Raw genomic sequence first — 24,146 nt, 5'->3', positions numbered from 1 at the left:
CTAGAGCTTGATCCAAAGAGGTTACACAACATAGTTTTCTCTTCAATAAATCTAACCTGGCTGCCACCACTCCTCAGTACCTGAGCTGTCAGAAACAGAGGCCAAAGCTGAGAGGCCAAAATGGCATCATTACCTGGAGGCAGCAATCAGCGCCATGGAAGGGATAACATCAGTCCTCACGTGAATAGACTCCAATTCAGAGTATGGATCAGAGAAGGCACTGGCGACCCACTCCAGTACTCTTGCCTGGAAAATCCCATGGATGGAGGAGCCTGGTGGGCTACAGTCCATGGGGTCGCTAAGAGTTGGACACGACTGAGCGACTTCACTTTCAGTTTTCACTTTCATGCATTGGAGAAGGAAATGGCAATGCGCTCCAGTGTTCTTGCCTGGAGAATCCCAGGGCTCGGGGAGCCTGGTGGGCTGCCGTCTATGGGGTCGCACAGAGTCGGACACGACTGAAGCGACTTAGCAGCAGCAGCGGGGTATGGATTTGCCTTCCCTCTCAGCACTTTTGCTAGCCTCTCTTTCTTAGACATGCAGAATGCTTAATTCATCCTCTAATATTCTTTATCTTGAAGCATATAAACATTTTAGCTCAAGTATTTTGAAAAGAATCTTTTGCCTCTATTTTTTAACAAATATTTCTACAAGAAAAACCTCCTTAAATACATGGTCTCTATTTATGATTATGTTCAAGGTTTCACCAAACAAAAACGCTGCAAAATCAAGGACCTTCTAAAATCATTTCATTCTAAAACCGAACATAAATGTTTAATTAAAGTAAAGGTTCCATCAAGAGATTCTTCCCACAGTTCAATATATTCCAAGGTGCAATTACAGTAATTCAAAATTAAATTTTAAATATAGTTTGCGATCTCATTGTTTCATTTGTTCTGTTTTTCTCTTGCTTTTTATAGAGATAAATTTTAATGCCTTCCTATTCACAAGCTTTTTTCCACCTCAGTAATTAAATTTTACCAAAAGCTTTCAAAAGCTGAGGTTTTTGGTATTTCATAGCATTTGAATACAGTAATTAAAAACTTCCAACTTTATTTTGAACAAAATACAAACAAAATTTATCAGAATCTTTTGCAGAAAGTTCAATACCTTTGTATAACACACAGGTTGATTTTCAAATGTTCGAGCAAACATGAACTATGGCTTATAGCTGGCAGCCAAGAGAGAAAGCATGTTTGATCATCTAAAATATTGTTTCATATTCATCAAATGCATCATTTTTTGATGAACACACACACAAAAATACCACAAAAATTTTGTCACTCAATTACAACAACTGTGATAATGCATAAATATTTGTAATTTTGACAACTACATCTTCTGTTTTGATTAGTAAGATATTGCAGCTTATTTGGATGAAATTATAAATTATATGTGCATCACAATCAATCATAAGTATGTTTATGCTCCATAAGCATCTTAATTTACTAAAAGCATTGTTTTTACATTACTTGGCCCCACCACAATTTGTATTTGTCATTAACACCATAAAAATATAGCATTTTTCTCCAATGTTAAACATACATCTGAATTTATAATAGCATTAACAGTCATGTTTCCTTCAACAGAATGAACTTCTAAAAGCTTCATTTTAATACTATGGAGCAGATAAACACACACACACACACACTATTGGAATTAAGTGACTTCTGTTTGAAGACTCTCATGGCATTAATATGAATCCATCTTTATTTCACTGTTTATGAATTTCCTCCAATACTGGCCAAAGATATCAACAGCTATTATTTCACTATTCATAAATAAAGAAGAAAATTTGAAATTGAAAATGAGCAAAATTCATTTAGAATAATAGTTATTTGATCTAAATGATGTCATGATTGGCAGTGATGTGTAGAAGCACCACCCGCAGCTGCAGATGTTAGCTCGTCATCTTCAGTGGTCTTCTTTTTTTAATCAATTGTTTATTAGAGTTTAGTTGATTTACAATGTTGTGTTAGCTCCTGCTACACAGCAAAGTGAGTCAGCCATTCATATACATACAGCCACTCTCTTCTAGACTCCATTCGCATATGGGTCACACAGAGCACTAAATAGAATTCCCTGTGCTATACAATATGTTCTTGCTAATTATCTTTTTTATATTTGTTGTTGTCATTGTTTAGTCGATAAACTCTTTGCAACTCCATGGACTGTAGCCTGCCAGGCTCCTCTGTCCATGGGATTTCCCAGCCAAGAATACTGGAGTAGGTTGCCATTTCCTTCTCCAGGGTATCTTCATGACCCAGAGATTGATTAAATTTGTCTCCTACATTGGCAGGCAGATTCTTTACCATTGAGCCACCTGGGATGCCCACCTTATATATATATATGTCCATTCCTCTGTTGCTGGACATTTAGGTCACTTCCATGTCCTTGCTGTTGTAAATAGTGCTGCAGTGAACATTGGGGAGCATGTATCCTTTTGAATTATGGTTTTCTCCAGGCAAGGGCTTCTTAAAATAACCACTAGCTTTTGAAGCAGATGTGGATGTTTCTTCATGAGATTTGTATCTTCTGGTTTTCATGTGGTTGGTAATAACACTATGGGTCCCACGGTGGATGGTAAATATTAACAAATATTTTGGGTAAAGTTATATATTCATCATCAACTTTCTTAAGTAGACAATTATTATTTAATTTTCCATTAAACATGGACTGCCGGTTTTTTAGATTTTTGCCGGCTGGAGAAAAAAACAAACTAAGGGACTTCCCTGGTAGTTCAGTAGCTAAGACTCCTTGCTCCCAAAGCAGAGGGGCTGGATTCAATCCCTGGTTAGGGAACTAGATCCCACATACAACAACTAAGAGTTTGACTATCAAAACTAAAGATCCTGCATGCTGAATCTAAAGGAACTCACATGCCACAGTGAAGGTAGATGATCTGGGGTGCTGCAACCTGGCACAGCCAAATTAATTTTAATTAATAGTTGTAGTCATTTAATGATACAACAAGAGATAATGCAAGCTCATTCAGAGTACTTCCTGCTTTATCCATGGCAAGATAGCCTCTACTTCCCACACACATTTATGTGTACCTATCACATAATTTCCTATATTTCCCAGTGACTGACTTCACACATCTTGAGTGTAAGTATGGCTTCATACATCTTGCAGACCATAGTACAGGCCACTGTACAACTGTCCAGCAAACCAAGGGCCTGATGAGGGCAGCAACACTGAATAAGTCTCCCACTACCATCTGAAACTGGACAGGGTCATCTGTCCCCAGCCAGCCATATCCTGAGTAAACGTTTTATCAACAAACACCCTGCATGCTGTCCTTGAAAGGAAACTGCTACTTAGACTGCATCAGGAAACTGGTTTTTGCTCATCACTTTTCAGATTAACCACAATTTAATGTAAGAATTGTGTTCACTGGATCACAAACTTTTAGATGAGCATATGGTAGAAGCTAGATGTATGTAGTAGAGGTCTACAAAGACCACCTCAGCTTGTTTTAATGCAATTGCTAATAAAAACAATTTGTTTAGAAATGAAAAATCTAGAACAAACAATAAACTGGTCAGCACACAGGCAGAACAACCATAAAATGAGATTGACCCAGGAAAACTGCTCCCATCACCCTGTCAATGGGGAACGCCATATGGAAAGGACCAACAGCGACCATCTGAACCCTTCCATCAACACTGTTGTTTAGTCGCTAAGTCATGTCCGACTCTTTGCAACCCCATGAACTGTAGCCCATCAGGCTCCTCTGTCAACGGGATTTCCCAGGCAAGAATACTGGGGTAGGTTGCCATTTCCTTCTCCAGGGGATCTTCCTGACCTAGGGATCGGACCCGAGTCTCCTGCATTGGCAGCAGGATTCTTAATCACTGAGCTACCTGGGAAACCCTCTGTCTACTGTAGGAACCCTGAAAGTAAGACAGGCAAATGTTATATGCATACTGCATGGTGCAATACTGTTGCAAAAGACTGTTGCTAAGAATTTAAAAATTAACCTGAATCTAATCAAGCTAATTGGCAGTTCCAGGAAATGTGATGAAGCTATAGGGTAGTCCTCTAAAGTTAAAAGTTACTTGATTCCTGGGCACCCTGCCTACTTAATAGTTACAGAAAGGAGTAATGAGAAAATGACTTGTAAGACCAGAAAAAAAAATTTTTTTAACTTGTCTAGAGTGAAAATTTAAATCACTTCTTTTTCTGAATGCTATTTTCCAAGATTGGAAGGCTTGTCTGAAGATGGTGTTATGCCAGAATCCAGTGCCAAAGATAAAAAGTTTTGATACACTTGTAAGAAAAACGTGTGGAAAGCTTAGCCTTCAGAAACAGGTCTAAAAGTACTCAGAACCATGGATGGACCTTGGAGTTCATCTCATTCATTCCCTTCACCTTACAGGCGAGGAAATTGAGTTCCAACGAGATTAGTAGTTTTCCAGGTTACCAGATCTGGATCCAGGTTGTCCCCTTTCTCACTTTAAGCAGCCAACGGTGGTACAGGTAAACCAAAGGTTAATATTCAAATCATCCAGAGGTTTCACAGTAGGAGAGGCAGATACTGCATTAAACCCATAAACAATAAACATCCTTCAGAGCTCTTGGGGGAATAGAACACAAAAATACAAACTGACATTTGAAATATAGTGGGAAAAACTTAGGAAGGCTCACCCTGAATATTACCTAATATTAGTGCTGCAAACCAAAATAATTCCTAGGATTTTTCATATATATCACAAGTCATTTCCAACCAGTCCCTATCTTGATTTCTCCAGAATAAACTTGGTGGACTCCAAATTACTGTCATCAGTTCCAGTGTTCAGTATTGCTTTCAAAATCCTAGACAGAAGTTTTATTCACTATGGATGTCTTCTACCAAGTCTGAGAGCCAAAAAGAAGCTTGGGAAGAAAGATGGAAAAGATTTGCTGGATGTCTCATAGACCTAGTCATTATATGTAAGCCACTTATTTCAAAGGGGACTTAAAGTTTTGGTGGATAGGTAAGTGGGAGGGGTAGTGTGTCAGTGTTTAAACCTTTCTGAGAGGCACTGCAGTGTCCTGCTAAAGAGCACAGTTCTTGGAACCAGAACAGTGTTAGTCGCTCAGTCATGCCCAACTCTTTGCAACCCCATGGACTGCAGTCCACCAGGCTCCACTGTCCATGGGATTCTCCAGGCAAGAATACTGGGGTGGGTTGCCATTTGGAGCCAGAATGTCTGAGTTTAAATCCCAGCTCCATAACTTGCTAGCTGTGTGATCTTGGGCAAGGTACCTAATATCTATTATGTTCCTTAGTTTCCTCATGTGTAAAATCATAAGAGAACTTAGCTCAAACTCTTGTTATAAGGATTAAATAAGCTAATACACACAGAGCCTGTGGAACATTCTCTGGCACACAGCAAATGTGTAATTAAATGTTAACGGATACTATCAGAGGTCATTTCTCTGGCAACCACTGTTATTTGGAAAAATGCCCAAGGAAGACTTCTACAAGACCTGGGCACTACCACTTGAGTCAACCTACCACCTGAGTCATGGGCATGTATCAGCTGACTTTTAAATGCTAACATGTGTCTCTGCTCCCCCCCATACAGCAAATTATGAGTAACAGATTAATATCTTCCTCCAGTCGTCAGCCCTTGAAACAGCTTCATAGTCACTTATTCAAAATGTTTTTGGGGAGGACTTCCCTGATGATCCAGTGGTTAAGAATCTGCCTGTCAATGCAGGGGACATGGGTTCAATTCCTGGTCTGGGAAGACTCCACATCCCCTGGGGAAACTAAGCCTGTATGCCATAGCTACTGAGCCCACGCGCTAGAGCCCAGGCTCCAGAACAAGAGAAGCCACTGCTATGAGAAGCCTGCGTACCGCAACGAGAGAGCAGCCCCAGTGCATCAACAAAGACTCAGCACAGCCAACGATAATAAATAAACAAAATGAGGTTTTAAAAATATATCTTTGGGGAGTGTGTGTGTTCATTCCCTGCAGTGTGTGTCCGACTCTTTGTGACCCCATGGGCTGTAGTCTACCAGGTTCCTCTGTCCACGGGATTTTACATGCAAGAATATTGGAGTTGAATGCCATTTCCTCCTCCAGGGGATCTTCCTGACCCAGGGATCAAACCTGTCCCCCCTGCATTGACAGGGAGATTCTTTACCACCAAGTCACCTGGGAAGTTCCTATTCCAAAAAACAGTGGGGAAGGCCAAATATTCACCTACAGCAGGAGTTCACTTCTGGGAAGGAAAGCAAACTATACACTTAGGTGGGAACAAGAGAGTTAAAGAGATGAATGCTGAGAAGCACCAGGCTGGATGTGACCCAAGAGAAAGTGAAGCAAGTGCCCCTCCTGGACGTGTGGGACCCTCGGAGCCATAGCAGACAGGAAGCTAGAGCTGCCCACATATAGACAGGAGGGATCCCACTCCCACCAAGATTAATTACCACTAGGCTGCCCAAAATAAGAGCAATATTATTTTTTAAAAGATATAAATAAGCAAACATCTGTGTAAAACCCAAATAATCACATAAACCCACAGTGAGACCCAGGACCACAGACAAGGCTATACTGAGTCACCCCTGGGTTTCCTTCAGGTGGTCTCCTTTAGGGGACATGCTGGGCCTCTGTGAGCACTGGGATTTCTTCCAGCTTTCGGAGCTGTGAGGCCCCAGCTCTGTGACTCACCACATCACTCTGCCCTGCTCCAGCTCTCCCAGAGCTCTGCAGACGCCTGCCATGAATGCACATCTTCTAAACTGTCGATTTGTTCCTTTAATAACTTTTAATGTCAATTTATCCAGCACAGTCTGTGCAGCAATTTATGAGTGAGTGGGAGGCAGAGCGGAGCCGAGCTAAGCAGGATGAGTCAGCTTTCCCAAGTCTCCCCCTCTATTAGCAGAGTCTGGAGTGGGAGAGGGACTCCTGAAGGCTTTAAAACTCACATTGAAGAGTGGGCTTTTGCCCAACTGTCCTCACAGAGTCCAGCCTCTTCAAAAAGAGAGTCTATGATGGTCACTTTCCTGTCTGGGTGGTTGGCCACAGCTACCCAGAGCTGGCCTCCTCAGGACCCTCTTGGAGAGGTCCCTGATATCCTAAAAAATCCCAACCTCTTCTCTAAGAGGCATCAGAAACAGTCTTGTACTTGGAGCCAGAAAGACTGCTTGTCATTAGCCTGAGACCGGAGGCTAACACGACACTGAGTTTATAAGCTGACCTCGAACTGGCATGAACATGGTGAAAGGCCCACACTGTGGTTCTGGAGTGGTTAGCACTCATGTTCAGGCCCATCCAGGAGGCTACAGGACATTCTCTTGCCTATGCTAAAGGAGAGATATTCCATTCTGAGGCCACTTGCTTGAGACCTGTTCTCTTGCAGATAGCACTGGTCCCTTAAAACATGACCCTAAGATTCTGAAAACATAATAGGAATGAGAGAAGTCTGTGTGAGGTGAAAGTGGTGTTGAAAGAAAAGTATTGTCACTTCAAAGTAATTTGGTTTGTAAACAGATGACAGCTTGAATGTACCTTCAGAAGACCCTTTGTGCTAGACAAACCACTCAAATAGGCCATTTGAGTAGGTAAATATAAAGCTGAAACTTTTCACATGCTCCCTGACCTCCAATGGTTCGACTTAATGGTTTTTCAACGTGGGAAAAAGATACTCATTTGGTAGAAGCCACTCGTTGAATTTTGAATTTGGATCTTTGCCCAGCTAACAATATACCATCCCATCATCTCTTATGATGCTGGGCAGTGGCAGTGAGCCCCAGCTCCCAACCAGCCACAAGACCACAAGGGAAAACAACTGACACACTTAAAACCACGCTAGACCCACACAGCTGTTCTGTTTTTCATGTTCAGTACAGTGCTCAATAAATTGTGTGGGATATTCAAACACTTTACTATAAAATAGACTTAGTGTTCGATAGTTTTGCCTAACTGTAGACCAAAGTAAATGTTCTGAGCATTCTGAAGATTGGCTGGGCTAAGCTGTGATGTTCAGTAGATTAGGGGTATTAAATGCATTTTTGCCTTATGATATTTTCAACTTAGGATAGATTTATTGGGAAATAACTTAAAAGATGGGCTCGATAAAAGACAGGAAATGGTATGGACCTAACAGAAGCAGAAGGTATTAAGAAGAGGTGGCAAGAATACACAGAAGAACTGTACAAAAAAGAGCTTCACGACCAAGATAATCATGATAGTGTGATCACTCATGTAGAGCCAGACATCCTGGAATGTGAAGTCAAGTGGGCTTTAGAAAGCATCACTACGAACAAAGCTAGTGGAGGTGATGGAATTCCAGTTGAGCTATTTCAAATCCTGAAAGATGATGCTGTGAAAGTGCTGCACTCAATATGCCAGCAAATTTGGAAAACTCAGCAGTGGCCACAGGACTGGAAAAGGTCAGTTTTCATTCCAATCCCAAAGAAAGGCAATGCCAAAGAATGCTCAAACTACCACACAATTGCACTCATCTCACATGCTAGTAAAGTAATGCTCAAAATTCTCCAAGCCAGGCTTCAGCAATACGTGAACCGTGAACTTCCTGATGTTCAAGCTGGTTTTAGAAAAGGCAGAGGAACCAGAGATCAAATTGCCAACATCCACTGGATCATGGAAAAAGAAAGAGAGTTCCAGAAAAACATCTACTTCTGCTTTATTAACTACGCCAAAGCCTTTGTGTGGATCACAATAAACTGTGGAAAATTCTGAAAGAGATGGGAATACCAGACCACCTGACCTGCCTCTTGAGAAACCGATACGCAGGTCAGGAAGCAACAGTTAGAACTGGATGTGGAACAACAGACTGGTTCCAAATAGGAAAAGGAGTATGTCAAGGCTGTATACTAACACCCTACTTATTTAACTTCTATGCAGAGTACATCACGAGAAATGCTGGGCTGGAAGAAGCACAAGCTGGAATCAAGATTACTGGGAGAAATATCAATAACCTCAGATATGCAGATGACACCACCCTTATGGAAAGTGAAGAGGAGCTAAAAAGCCTCTTGATGAAAGTGAAAGAGGAGAGTGAAAACGTTGGCTTAAAGCTCAACGTTCAGAAAACGAAGATCATGGCATCTGGTCCCATCACTTTATGGGAAATAGATGGGGAAACAGTGGAAACAGTGGCGGACTTTATTTTTTCGGGCTCCAAAATCACTGCAGATGGTGAGTGCAGTCATGAAATTAAAAGACGCTTACTCCTTGGAAGAAAAGTTATGACCAACCTAGATAGCATATTCAAAAGCAGAGACATTACTTTGTCAACAAAGGTCCGTCTAGTCAAGGCTATTGTTTTTCCAGTGGTCATGTATGGATGTGAGAGTTGGACTGTGAAGAAAGCTGAGTGCTGAAGAATTGATGCTGTTGAACTGTGGTGTTGGAGAAGACTCTTGAGAGTCCCTTGGACTGCAAGGAGATCCAGCCAGTCCATTCTAAAGGAGATCAGCCCTGGGTATTCTTTGGAAAGAATGATGCTAAAGCTGAAACTCCAGTACTTTGGCCACCTCATGCGAAGAGTTGACTCATTGGAAAAGATTCTGATGCTGGGAGGGATCGGGGGCAGGAGGAAAAGGGGACGACAGAGGATGAGATGGCTGGATGGCATCACTGACTCAATGAACGTGAGTTTGAGTGAACTCCAGGAGATGGTGATGGACAGGGAGGCCTGCTGTGCTGTGATTCGTGGGGTCGCAAAGAGTCGGAAACAACTGAGCAACTGAACTGAACTGAACTGTGGTTCTTAGGAATGAAATCCTCTGTGTCATCATGAAAAATACTGTCTATATATAAAATACACTTTTCACCCTACACATGTATTTGCCTTTAGAGAGACTTTTTTCATTTTAAGTTTTAAGACTGACTTGAGATACCTTTGTGCGGGAAACCTCCTGTTTACTCTTGGGAGGATGTGAATGTTTTCATTTGACCAGGGCTATCAGGGAATTTGGACATGAGGATCAGAAGCTGTAGGAGATGTTCTCAAGAGAGGTTAGATGAAAACCCAAACATCAACAATGCAGCTGCAGAAGCCTGCAAGGGGCAGGACACTCGTCTATACTGCTGTATACATATTGTATACATACTGTATCCCCAGGATACAATATGATTTGCGTTTTACCACCTTTGCGGCAAGGATGCAGATTCAGAGGTTTCCACTGGGCTTCTCCACTATATTAGCTCTTGCTGCATACTCCTAGGCTCAGATATGGGAATTCTTCCAACTACCAAGTATGTCCAGTTCAAATATGTGCTCAGGAATCTGAGAAATGACCACAAAGTAGGTCTTCAGGCCAGTGGAACCATGGTGAAACAGAGCCTGACCAGGACTCCATTTATTATCTGGCCTCCATATCTCAGCAGTGGCGCTAATGGTAAAGAACTCACCTGCCGATGCAGAAGATGTAAGAGATGAGGGTTCAATCCCTGGGTCAAGAAGATCCCGTGGAGAGGGAAATGGCAACTCACTCCAGTATTCTTGCCTGGAGAATCCCATGGACAGAGGAGCCTGGTAGGCTACAGTCCCTGGAGTCACAAAGAGTTAGACATGACTGAAGTGACTCAGCACGCACACGCATGCCTCGATTCTACCAAGGGGGCCGTAACGATGCTTTAGTCACAGGTATCAATGATTACAGAACTCTTTGCCCAACAGTATTTGAAATGTCTGGTTATTTTCTTCTCCCCAGAGTAAAATTACCAAAGCAAATTGCCGGAGGCTCCTTTAGAAAAGGACTAGGAAGCTCATTACCATATGGACTTGCTGGAGGATTGCAGGATTCCTCCTCCCAGGAACCCTCCTTCTCCTTCGGCCAGTGGGCCCTGGGCTTAAAAACCAGATTAGATGAAGAAACAGGACAAGGACCTGACTTTTTACTGAGATGCCTTCGGCCTCCTAATAATCTACCCTTGATCTCTTTTACTTGCTTCAGTTGAACTATATTCTTGTCAACTCATCTATCTTGCCCTTCAGACATGTTTCATTACTCATCTCCATGGCTCTCAACACGTCATGTCCCCAAGGCATCCATTCAACTCTGTTACTCATAAAGAACACTGTGCCACCTAGACTCTGTTACTCAGAATTTTATCCTCTCCTTGTTATCATTGTTGCTCCCACCAGTGCACTCTCTTCTATCAGTGGTATTGCAGTATCCTATTCTAATTCACAAGTGAAAGGTTAACAAAGTTTAATTGTCCTGCTACAGCCTGCCAAAAACTCTCCAAACTCCTCATCTACCAGTGATGGGCTCCTTGTTGCCAGTCATCCAATAAGAAACCCAGTTCCAAAATCCTACTTCTGGTCCTAAATATCTTGGATTGAGTTCCTTAGGAAACGAACTATGAGAAGGAGATTTTTTTGTTGGAGAATGTTGTAAAAACAACTGAAAGGGAGTTTCAGAAAAAATCAGATTAGGCAGAGAGAGAAATTGAATTGTCATGAAGATGCAATGAAGGTCTTAGCTCTGGCCCTTCAGGACTGTCCTCAGATGAGTCGAGGATGCTTTTGCACCCTATTTCATCCTGTCAGTGAATGTAGGATGCTTAGAGAGAGGTATACCTCTGGGTGAGATGGCTCCCTTAGGCTAAAGGCAAGACCCAGAGAGCCATCTGCAGCTAATACTCTGAGCAGCTGAGAAAATGAGTGTCTCCACACTGAAGAGGACATCTGGGTGGTGTACCATAGCATCCTCCACTGGGACCAGGAGAAGTGAAAGAGCAAACAAATCTGCAACCCTAACAGCCAACTGGACCAGAACTGGCTATAAGCAACACTAACAGAAGAAATCTTGAGAAGTTTTATTTAATTTGTGTTTTTTTGAACAGTTCAAATTAAATATGGAGGAACATTACTTATGCCCAATCCGAAAGGTCTACAATGTTCAAAATTATCTTCTTTGTATAAAACAGAGAGGAAATAGACCTTCCAAATATTATTAAAGACCTAAGTTTCAAAATCTCACTCTACAGGTTCATGTCTCAATAAATAACACAAACAAGTAATTATTTATTTTAGAGTTTATGGTAAAAAGGTTAAGTGCTTAGGGAGAGGTCACGTGAGCACAGGACAGACAATGTGTCTGTCTGTCTAAAATCCAATAAGCAGATTCTCACCAGTACCTGAATCTGCCAGCACCTTGATCTTGGACTTCTCTATTTCCAGAACTGTCAGAATAAATGTCTATTGTTTAAGCCACCCAGTCTATGGAACCTTCTTATAGCAGCCAAAGCAAGCTAAGATACTTACATTGCTGCTATTAATTGTTTGTTTGATAGCCTCTTCCTTCACTTATATTACAGTTCTTCAAGAGCTAGTCTTATATACATTTGCCCTTCATGGTGCCTAACCACAGGCATCTGACTGTATAGATGCTTATTAAATGTTTGTTAAACCTTAAAAAAGAAAGAGAGAGAGAGAGAAAGAAAATGCTATTAAAAAAAAAAAAAAACACAGCAGGATAGGGGCATTCCACAGTTAGGGGAAAGGAGTGCAGGGCAGTTTACACATTAAATAAGATGATCATGGTAGAGTTCATTATGAAAATGAGTTTTTGGACAAAGACAGGTTAAATGAGGAAGTGAACCTTGATGAAACTTAAGGGAACGGCATTCCAGGCTGAGAGAGCAGCCAGCGCAAAGGGCCCAAGACAAGACAGGAGCGTGTCTTGGTGTTTGAAGAGCAATAAAAATGCCGGTGTAGCCAAAGTTCAGTTCAGCTCAGTTCAGCGATTCAGTCATGTCCCACTCTTTGCAACCCCATGGACTGTAGCCTGCTAAGCCTCCCTGTCCATCACCAATTCCCGGAGTCTACTCAAAGTCATGTCCATTGAGTCAGTGATACCATCCAACCATCTCATCCTCTGTGGTCCCCTTCTCCTCCTGCCTTCAGTCTTTCCCAGCATCAGGGTCTTTTCCAATGAGTCAGTTCTTTGCATCAGCTGGCCAAAGTATTGGAGTTTCAGCTTCAGCATCAGTCCCTTCAATGAATATTCAGGACTGATTTCCTTTAGGATTGACTGGTTGGATCTCCTTACAGTCCAAGGGACTCTCAAGAGTCTTCTCCAACACCACAGTTCAAAAGCATCAATTCTTCAATGCTCAGCTTTCTTTATAGTCCAACTCTCTATAGCTTTGATTAGGTGGATCTTGTCGGCAAAGTAATGTCTCTGCTTTTAAAATGCTGTCTGGATTGGTCATAGCTTTTCTTCCAAGGAGCAAGTGTCTTTTAATTTCATGGCTGCAGTCACCATCTGCAGTGATTTTGGAGCACCAAAAAATAAAGTCTGTCACCGTTTCCATTATTTCCCCATTTATTTGCCATAAGGTGATGGGACTGGAAGCCATGGTCTTAGTTTTTTGAATGTTAAGTTTTAAGCCAACTTTTTCACTCTCCCTCTTTCGCTTTCATTAAGAGGCTCTTTAGTTCTTCTTTGCTTTCTGCCATAAGGATGATGTCATCTGCGTATCTGAGGTTATTGATATTTCTCCTGGCAATCTTGATTCTAATTCATGCTTCATCCAGCCCAGCATTTTGCATGATGTACTCTGCATATAAGTTAAATAAGCAGGGTGACAACATACAGGTTATGGACCTGAGGCAAGAGACTCAACCAAGAGCATCCATTCTATTTCAACCAGATTCAGTAAGTAAATAAATTTGGGAAAGAATACACCACTCCACTTATACAAATTTCATTTATGCTCAGTGCTTTAATAGCTTTTAATACATTCTGTATTTGCATTAAAACAATTTCATGCACTTTTTTAACATATTATTTTAAATTCAAAAGAAATTATATATCATTGTTTTTCCTCTTGGATATTCTGATACAGCACCTTTCCACCCCATCTCATCTCTTTTCCCAGAGCAATATTTTCTCCAGTGAGTCCCTTAGGGCTACCAAATGAGCAACCCACTCCAGTATTCTTGCCTGGAGAATTCCGTGGACAGAGGAGCTTGGCGAGCTACAGTCCATGGGGTCGCCAAGTCAGACATGACTTAGCAATTAAACAAAAACAAAACAAACAAACAAAAGTGAGTCTTAAACTAATTTGAACATGAAAACCCTATCCTCCATTCTTATAGGTCCCTCAAACTGGCACTCAACCACTCTTCTAACACTACTCAGTAGTAATAACTAAAAGATTTATGGGTAGAAACCAAAATTAGCATGTGACTGGAATTTACTGAAGCCACTTATTCATTATTCTCCTAGTAAGTCTGGCAGCCACACAATCTTTAGCAAAAAGAAAAAAAAAGCACATGGATAGAGCTTTGTAATTTCCACAGTTTTCTGGACGCTCCCTCGGCTACTAGAGCACTGTAAGTATTGTCGTCAGTTGGTTAGAGTTTCCAGGTGCTGGGGTTTTTTAATCATTATTATTACTATTTATAATTATGAATTACAGTTACTATGGCTTTATCATTAGCAATTTAGTTTGTCATGAATTATTTGATGTATTCATACATTTTTTAATGGTCTATAATTTTTAAAAAATTAGACTTGACTTCCCTTGGTGGTGCTGTGTGCTTAGTCGCTCAGTTGTGTCCAAGTCTTTGGGACCCCATGGACTGTAGCACACCAGGCTCCTCTGCCCATGCGATTTCCCAGGCAAAAGTGCTGCAGTGGGTTGCCATTTCCTTCCCCAGGTCCTTGGGTGGTCCAGTGGCCAAGACTTGGAGCTTCCACTGCAGGGAGCACAGGTTCAATCCTTGGTGGGGAGACTAAGATCCTGCATGCCGTGTAGCACAGCCAAAAAAAGTAAAACTAGAATTGAAAGCAATTTAGACAGGAGTTATCCATACTACCATTGCTAAAGCCATTGTAAATGTAACCCAACCAGAATTGTGTGTATAGTCATTTTTGGAACCACTGAGAAGGAACACCTTTGCTTTGTTCAGAATCGTAGCAGGAAAGCATTCAGTCTTTCACCATTAAGTATAATGTTAGCCGTGTTTGGTATGGATGAACTTTATTAGAGTGAAGACGATACCTTCCACTTCCAATGTTCTGAGAATATTTATCAGGAACGGGGGCTAAATTTTATCAAATACCGTTTCTGCATTTATCCAGATGGTAATGTGGTATGTTCTTTTATATTAAAATTTGATTGACATTCAAATGTTAAAACAATTTTACATTCTTTTAATTGATTCTACCTGGCTATGATCTATGATTCTTTTATTATATTCAAATTAGTTGATGCTTTGTCAAGGATTTTTGCATCTGTGTTCATGAGGGAATCATTTTGTAATTTTCTTTGCTTGCCATTTATTCGTCAGGTTTTGGTAACAGTACTATTTTGGCCTCATAAAACAAGTTGAGGTATACGCCCTTCTCTATTTTCTAGGGGAATTTGAGTAAGATTGATTATATCTCTTAAATGTATGATATCATTCACAAGTGAAACCATCTGGAACTGCAGTATTAATTTCTTTAATAAACATAGGGCCATTCAGATTTTCTACATTGCTGTGTCAGTTTTGATAAATTCCATGTTTCTCATGAAATTTGCTCAGTTCTTTACAAGTTGCTATATTTATTTGCATAAAAAGTCTCATAATATGCCCTCTATATTCTTCTAATGTCTGTAGGATCTGAGAAAATATTTCTTCTTTGATTCCTAATATTTCTGAATTCAGTAATTTGTGTCCTCTCTCTCTGAATATATTGTCTGTTTTACCCTTTAGTTTTTGCCTCATGCATTTTGAAGTTCTCTTAATAGATGCATAAACCTATGGATTTATTATAAATTGACCTTTATAATTATGAAATGACTCTTTTCATCTTTGATAATGCTCCTTACCTTCAAACCACTGTCTGACTTTAATATGGCCATTTTTATGATTATTATTTTTGTGCTATCTTTTTCCATCTCTTTACATTCAATCTGTATATTTAAAGTACATCTTTTACACACAATGTAACAATATCTTCTTTTAACTGAAATAATTAGCTGTCAACATTTAATGCAATTACTAATAGTATTGGTTTTAAGCCCACCACCTTGCTATTTGTTTCCTATTTTTGCTGTCTGTTTCTTGTTCCTCTGATGCTCTTTACTATAGTAGGTTCATTGCATGCTTTTCATATTTAATTTTAATTACTGGCTTTTTATATATACTTTTTAAAGTAATCACTCTTGAGATTACAATATTTATTCTTAACTTAGTTCAGAATGTGGGCTTCCCTGGTGGCTCAGAGGTTAAAGCCTCTGCCTGCAATGCAGGAGACCTGGCTTCGATCCCTGGGTCGGGAAGATCCCCTGGAGAAGGAAATGGCAAACCCACTCCGGTATTCTTGCCTGGAGAATCCCATGGACAGAGGAGCCTGGTGGGCTACAGTCCACGGGGTTGCAAAGAGTTGGACACGACTGAGCGACTTCACTTTAGTTCAGTTTAGTTAGAGTTAAAATTTTACCACTTCAGGTAAATGTATAAATCTTACAAGCTTACAACTGGGAGGAAGTTCCCTTTAAAGATCTGTTCTTTGTGCTACTGTAGTCATATGTTTTTACTTCTACGTATGTTATAAACCCCACCACACAATGTCATATTTTGTTTTAAACTCTGAGTTGTCTTTTAAATAAATTGACATTTAAAACTATTTTTTAAAGTTTTTTATATTTACCTACCTAATTTCTTTTTCAAAGAAAAATTTGAAATTTCTTTTCATTTTTTGTGTCCATGCAGCCTGTGGGATCTTAGTTCCCTGACCGGAGATTGAAGCCATGTCTCCTGCCATGGAAGCAAGAGGCACCAACCACTGGACCACCCCAGACAGCCCCTTCTTCAAGGGTTCTACATTGCATTTTCCAGCTCCCAATTCCTATTTGGAGCCACTTTACTTCAGTTTGAAAACGTTTCCTTTAACATTTCTTTTGCAGGTCTTCTGCTGATGACTATTAGCTTTTGTTTCTCTGAAAATATTTTTATTTCACAGACATTTAAGGCTGTTTTCTTTGGACATACAATTCTATGTTGATAGCTGCTGTTGTTGTTGTGTCTTCCCCAGAACTTTAAAGACACTAGTGGCACTGTCTTCTGGCCTCCATTGTTTTTGAAGAGAAGATATTCAGTCTTCTTACTATCGTTCTCTATATGAAATGCATTTTCCCTGGATGACCTTAAGATTTTCTCTTTGGTTTCAGCTCTTTTACTTTAATGTACTTAAGTGTGATTGTTTTCTATGTATTTATCCTGATTCAGTTCTACTGAGCTTCTTGGATCTACAGATTTTTTTCACTAGATTTGAGAACTCTTCCATCATTGTTTTTTCAAATATCTTTTCTTCCAATCTCTCTCTTTTCTGCTTCTGGGGCTCCAGTTACATGCATGTTAGATATGCATATCGTAACAATCAATACCATCATGTGGGGCATTGAGAATCTGTGTCTTTTTTAAAATCCATTTTTTCCATGTTCTTAAGATTAAATAATTTCTATTGAGGTGTCTTCCAGTATGCAACTAATATCTGGACTACACTCCCAGAGATTTAATCTGTCTGGGGTAGGGTTCATGTTTAAAGACCTTCAAAAACTCTTTATATTATTCTAATGTGCTGCCAGGATTGAAAACCACGGGTGCAAACTATATGTAACATAGAAGAGGTAATGAATTCAGTCTTGAGATGGTTTAAATTTGGGGATGCAGACAGGAGTCTCAGCACCACAAGGGAGTAGTGGTGCTTATGGTGCAAAGATGCTAACCTAAGGCCCTTCTCAAGGACACTCAACTTCAATTCTGTTGGACTTACTGCTGTAGCTTCATTAAAGCTACCACAGCTTTCCCAGCTCTTGAAGAATTCTTGTTCAGCTCCCTCAGCAGACTCCTGGTCATGCTCTGACCACCCAGTCCCATCTGTCTTTGTCTGTTTACTTTCAGGGCTCCCACCTTCACTTGCTTCCTGCTCGTTATCTCTCGATTCTGGATTCTTTGGACTCCAGCTGTCATCCTCACTTCAACAGTTCATCTATCAGCCAAAACTGCTCTGGAGGTTCCCTCCATGGAAGTTGTATGATCCTGGCCCACAGAAAATTGTTTCTACTATGAAATAACTTATACCTGACCCTTTATTAAACTGTTCCTTTTAAAAATGCCAATAATATAAATAAAACTTCATAGGAAACTAAGCACAAAAAATAAAGATAGATCTTCACAGCGTCTAAAAGAACCTATAAACATCATTTCTTAACCAAAGCCCTTTTAGAAATCTGATATAGGGATTAAAGCATGACTTTGACCACCAAAAAGATCTGGGTTCAAATCACAACTCTACCACTCACTTATTAGTTATGTGATCTAGGTCATATTATTTGTGATTTATCAGAATCAGTTTCCTCATCCTTAAAGTATGTAAAATAATGTCTATTTCACATGACTGTAAATATTTTAAAAGTTAAGTACATGCAAAAGAGGAGACTTTTGTTTCTGACCACAACAGAGTAATTGGCACTGGACTTCCCCTCCTACAATGAACAACTATAAAACTGCATATAAAACTGCATAAAATACACAAAACAGTTACTTACAAGAACTGTTTCTTTACCTTGGACAGAGGTAAAGCAGGACTGTAATCCTTGAGAGAAAGGAAATACCACATAAGGTGAGCCCCACATTTATCCTGGCTGTCTGACTGGAAACCATTTTAAAAAGCCAAGTAGAAATTATAAAAAGGCAAATATCTGAAGTGAAAATTTAACTGGGTGAGGTCAATAGGTGACTGGAAACTGAGTGGTTAAGTACAAAGTCCTAGGTTAGGTACTTTCTCATATATTGTCTCATTTAATCTTGAGGTCATCCAGGGAAGTTGGTGTTACTATTCCTACATTTTTGGATTCACTCAGCCATTTGCTTTGAATAGAAATCATTTTATCAGAACCAAACATCTGACTTAGAGTGTGATCTTCATCAATGTATTAAGTTTTTTTGTTTGGTTGGTTGGTTGAGCAAGAGAGTTCCAGAAAAACATCTATTTCTGCTTTATTGACTATGCCAAAGCCTTTGACTGTGTGGATCACAATAAACTGTGGAAAATTCTGAAAGAGATGGGAATACCAGACCACTTGACCTGCCTCTTGAGAAATCTGTATACAACTCAGGAAGCAACAGTTAGAACTGGACATGAACAACAGACTGGTTCCAAATAGGAAAAGGAGTACGTCAAGGCTATGTATTGTCACCCTGCTTATATAACTTATATGCAGAGTACATCATGAGAAACGCTGGACTGGAAGAAGCACAAGCTGGAATCAAGATTACTGGGAGAAATATCAATAACCTCAGATATGCAGATGACACCACCCTTATGGAAAGTGAAGAGGAGCTAAAAAGCCTCTTGATGAAAGTGAAAGAGGAGAGCGAAAAAGTTGGCTTAAAGCTCAACATTCAGAAAAGAAGATCATGGCATCTGGTCCCATTACTTCATGGGAAATAGATGAGGAAACAGTAGAAACAGTGTCAGACTTTATTTTGGGGGGCTCCAAAATCACTGCAGATGGTGACTGCAGCCATGAAATTAAAAGACGCTTACTCCTTGGAAGAAAAGTTATGACCAACCTAGATAGCATATTCAAAAGCAGAGACATTACTTTGCCATCTAAGGTCCGTCTAGTCAAGGCTATGGCTTTTCCTGTGGTCATGTATGGATGTGAGAGTTGGACTGTGAAGAAGGCTGAGCACCAAAGACTTGATGCTTTTGAACTGTGGTGTTGGAGAAGACTCTTGAGAGTCCCTTGGACTGCAAGGAGCTCCAACCAGTCCATTCTAAAGGAGATCAGCCCTGGGATTTCTTTGGAAGGAATGATGCTAAAGCTGAAACTCCAGTACTTTGGCCACCTCATGTGAAGAGCTGACTCATTGGAAAAGACTCTGATGCTGGGAGGGATTGGGGGCAGGAGGAGAAGGGGACGACAGAGGATGAGATGGCTGGATGGCATCACTGACTCGATGGACGTGAGTCTGAGTGAACTCTGGGAGATGGTGATGGACAGAGAGGCCTGGCATGCTGCAATTCATGGGGTCGCAAAGAGTCAAACACGACTAAGCAACTGAACTGAACTTGGTTGGTTGGTTGGGGGTGTTTTGTTTGTTTGCTTGTATTTATTTATTTTGGCTGTGGCTGATCTTAGATGTAGCACATGAGATCTTCGATCTTCATTGCCACATGCAGGATCTCTAGTTGCAACATGTGGGAAAAAGTCAGTTCCCCAACAAGGAATTGAACCCAGGCCCCCCCCCAAATTCGGGGTGCAGAGTCTTAGCCACTGGACTACTAGGGAAGCCCCCAACCCATTTTAACATGAGTATAAATGTTTTTGCAGATTGGGGACTTCATTGGTGGCCCAGTTGTTAAGAATCTGCCTTGCAATGCAGGGGACATGGGTTCAGTCTCTGGTCAGGGAAGTGAGATTCCACAGGCTGTGGAGCAACGGGGCCTGAGCATCGCAACTACTGAGCCTGCACACAATTGGAGTCTATGCACTGCAATGAAAGATCCTGCATGGTGCAACTAAAACCTGACACAGCCAAATAAATATACTTTTTAAATGTCTTTGGAGTTTCACCCACATGCACAACTTCACCAAACAGCAAATGGTGGAAAGGATAGTGGTGCTTGAGGCCATTCACTCCTCCAGCCAATATTTGCACTAAAGCAAGGCTCATCTGTAGATTTTTAGCTATTTCCATTAAGTCTTCATATATTGCCAAGGTGTGCTCTCTATGGGAAAGCATGACCTTGGTTTCTAGAAAACTTAGCATGTTGAAAAAAATCACAAGGGAACATCACAATGTCTGTGTTATACTGAAATTATTCCCCATTTCCAGTCACACTTGATGAAATTCTCATTAAAGAAATCAGTATTGAGGTAGAGTGGGCTATAACAACAAAATTCTATGAACATCCTAAAAAGGAAGCAATGGCTTTAGTCAAGAAACCAAAAGGCTTCCCAAAGAGAAAGAAACCTGGGGAAATAACCAGCAAGTCAAGAGCTGAGCTTAAGTGGAAGTCCTTCCCCAAGAACAGGAGAAAAGAGTTGGGAGCCAGCTGTGAGCCTGGAAACTAGAGTGAAGCGGAAGAAAGGAAAGATCTGGACACTGTGTGGAGTTTGGACTTTGTCCAGTGTGAAATGAGGAGTTTTCAGTGATTTTGGCAGAGAGTGACATGATTAAAACAGCAACAGAAGCACAGAAAACTGACTAAAGAGGAGAGAAGTTAGTAACATGGAGAACACTTGGGAAGGTATCACAGATTCAAGGCAAAAGATGCCAAGACTTACACCTCTCTCTTTTTTAAAAATTCCTCTATTTATTTTATTTTTGGGCTGCGTTGGGTCTTAGTTGCAGCATGCAGGATCTTTTGATGCAGTTCAGGGGGCTTCTCTCTAGTTGAGGTTTGTGGGCTCCCTGTAACTGAGGGATCCTGGCTCTCCAGTGAAACATAAAGTGAAAGTGTTAGTCGCTAAATCGTGTCCAGCTGAGACCCCAGGTACTGTATCCTGCCAGGTTCTTCTGTTCATGGAATTCTCCAGGCAAGAATACTGGAGTGGGTAGCCATTCCCTTCTCCAAGGGATCTTTCTGACCCAGGGATTGAACCAGAATCTCTTGCATTATAGGCAGATTCTTTACCATCTGAGCCACCAGGGAAACCCCTTAATTCCCCAACCAGGGGTTAAATTCCCCAACCATGTCTCCTGCATCAGAAGGCAGATTCCTCACCACTGAACCACCAGGGAAGTCCCATACTTACACCTCTTTTATTCACATTCCATTTCCAGCAGGATTCAAACTATCTGCATGTGAACTTGAACTCGTCACAAAGCTGCTGGTCTGGGTTAAAATGAACTCTTGGCAACCTGGCATTCATTCTTTTCTCTTCCATCCTGGAAATATCAGATTGGAGTCTAGGATGGAAAATCCATTTTCTCCAGGGACAGTCCATAAAGTATAAATGCTCTCTCACACTTTGCGTAATGTAATGCATGGCCAGTCCTGAGCTTCTGGCACAGAGCATGTACCGGAATCCCGAAGTACCTTGGAAGCAGTGGGGCATTCAATCAGGGAGCCACTAATACCCTTCACTTTTTCAGGGATGGCGCAGAGACAAGGGTTGCCGATGCCTTCACTCTGGGCAGCCCACATTTTGACACTCCCTGCCTCTAAGCTTAGTATAAAATGTCACCAATTCTAGAATGCAATGTCTCAAAAATATGATCCAGTGACCTGGTATCAAAGGATCTTTGCTCAGAAAGCACTGAGCACCTATCTTTCAGTCACTATTCTGAATACAAAAGATAAAAAGATCTGGTTGTCTCTGTCCTTAAAGAGCTCAATGTCTAGTGGGGTTTGTGGCAGGGGGGTGGGGAGTGCAAGTGAACAATCACTATCCAACCCAATATTACACATGTTCTAGGGCAAATGTATCCTGAGGGATATGAGCTCATGAGAAGAACACATCTAACTCTGTGAAAGATGGGGAAGAGTGCAAGACGATAGGCTAAAGTTGTCCAAAATGATAAAAGCAGGAGTTTGTTTGGTGGACATGGGCATGCTAGGGAAGGAGACTTCGTGGAGCAAAGGACCAGGGGCAAAGTACAGTATAGTATAGTATGCCAAATTCCAGGAGCAGGAAGCTTTCCTTTGTACTTGGGAAAAGGGCAGAGATGAATGGACAAGTATATGAAGATCATGAAATGATCTATGATTCAGATTTAGAACTAAGCCATATGATCTAGGTTCTGTGGGATGCCGTGAAAAGGACACAAAATGAGTGGCTTAAAACAACAGAATTTTTTTAAAAAACAGATTTTTAACATCTCTCAGTCTTGGAAGCTACAAGTCCAAAGTCAAGATGTCAGCGGGGCTGTTCTCTCCCTAAAGGTTCTAGGGAAGAACATTGTCTTGACCCCTAGCTTACATCACTCACAAAAATAAACTCAAAATGGATTAAAGACTTCTACCTTAAAGCCCAAACTATAAAACTCCTAGAATAAAGTGTAGGGAAAAGCTCCTTGGTGTTGAACTCAGCAGCAATTTCTTGGACATGACACAGAAAGCACAGCAACAGAAGCAAAAGTAAATAAGACTACATCAAACTAAAAAGTTTCTGCACAGAAGAAAAAAATTATCAAAAATAAATAAATAAGAAGGCTATCTATGGGAGAAAGTATTTGCAAATCATATCGAATGAATGCATGATAAGGGATTCACATCTAAAATGTATAAAGATCTCATACAACTCAATAGCAAAAAAAAAAAAAAGCACAATTTAAAAATGGGCAGAGGATCTGAATGGACATTTTTCCTGAGAAGTCTTTTCTTTCATATAAAAGACAGTTACATGAAAAGTTGTTCAACATCACTAATAATCAGGGAAATGCAAGTCAAAAGCACAGTGAGACATCACTTCATATCTGTTAGAATGGCTGTCATCAAAAAGACAAGATTAACAGTATTGATAAAGATGTGGACGAAAGGAAATCCTCATGCACTGTTGATAGAAGTGCAAATTGGTACAGCTGCTATGGAAAACAGTATGGACATTCCTCAATCCGTTAAAAATAGAATGACCATACGATCCAGCAATCCAGCAATGTGTCCAAAAGAATTAAAAACAGGGTCTCAAAGATATTTACTCCTTGTTCACTGAAGAATTATTCACAATAGCCAAGATATGGAAACAACAATCAAAGGATAAACAGATAAAGATGTGAGATATATACATACACACAGTGTAATATTATTCAGACATGAGAGAGAAGGAAACTTTAGCATTTGTGACAATTTGGATGAATCTTGATGGCATTATGCTACAACTTAAGAAATAAGTCAGACAGAGAAAGACAAATACTATATGGTGTCGCTTATTGATACATGTGGAATTTTTAAAAGCCTGTAGAGTGGTGGTTATCAGGGGCTGGAGGGTGGGAGAAATGGGAAGATATTGGTCAAAGGATACAGACTTCTAGTTATAAGAGTAACAAGTTCTGGGCATCTAACATACGGTACATAAAATGCTGTGTTACATACTTTAAGGCGCTAACAGCATAGTTCTTAAATGCTCTCACCATCAAAAAAACAAAAGAAATGGTAATTTTTAAAGACTTTTTTTATGTGGACCATTTTTAAAGTCTTTATTGGATTTGTTAGAATATTG

The sequence above is a fragment of the Capra hircus genome, chromosome 12 (assembly GCF_001704415.2).
Source record: "Capra hircus breed San Clemente chromosome 12, ASM170441v1, whole genome shotgun sequence".
Classification (NCBI taxonomy): domain Eukaryota; kingdom Metazoa; phylum Chordata; class Mammalia; order Artiodactyla; family Bovidae; genus Capra; species Capra hircus.
Note: the sequence above shows the minus strand (reverse complement) of the source record.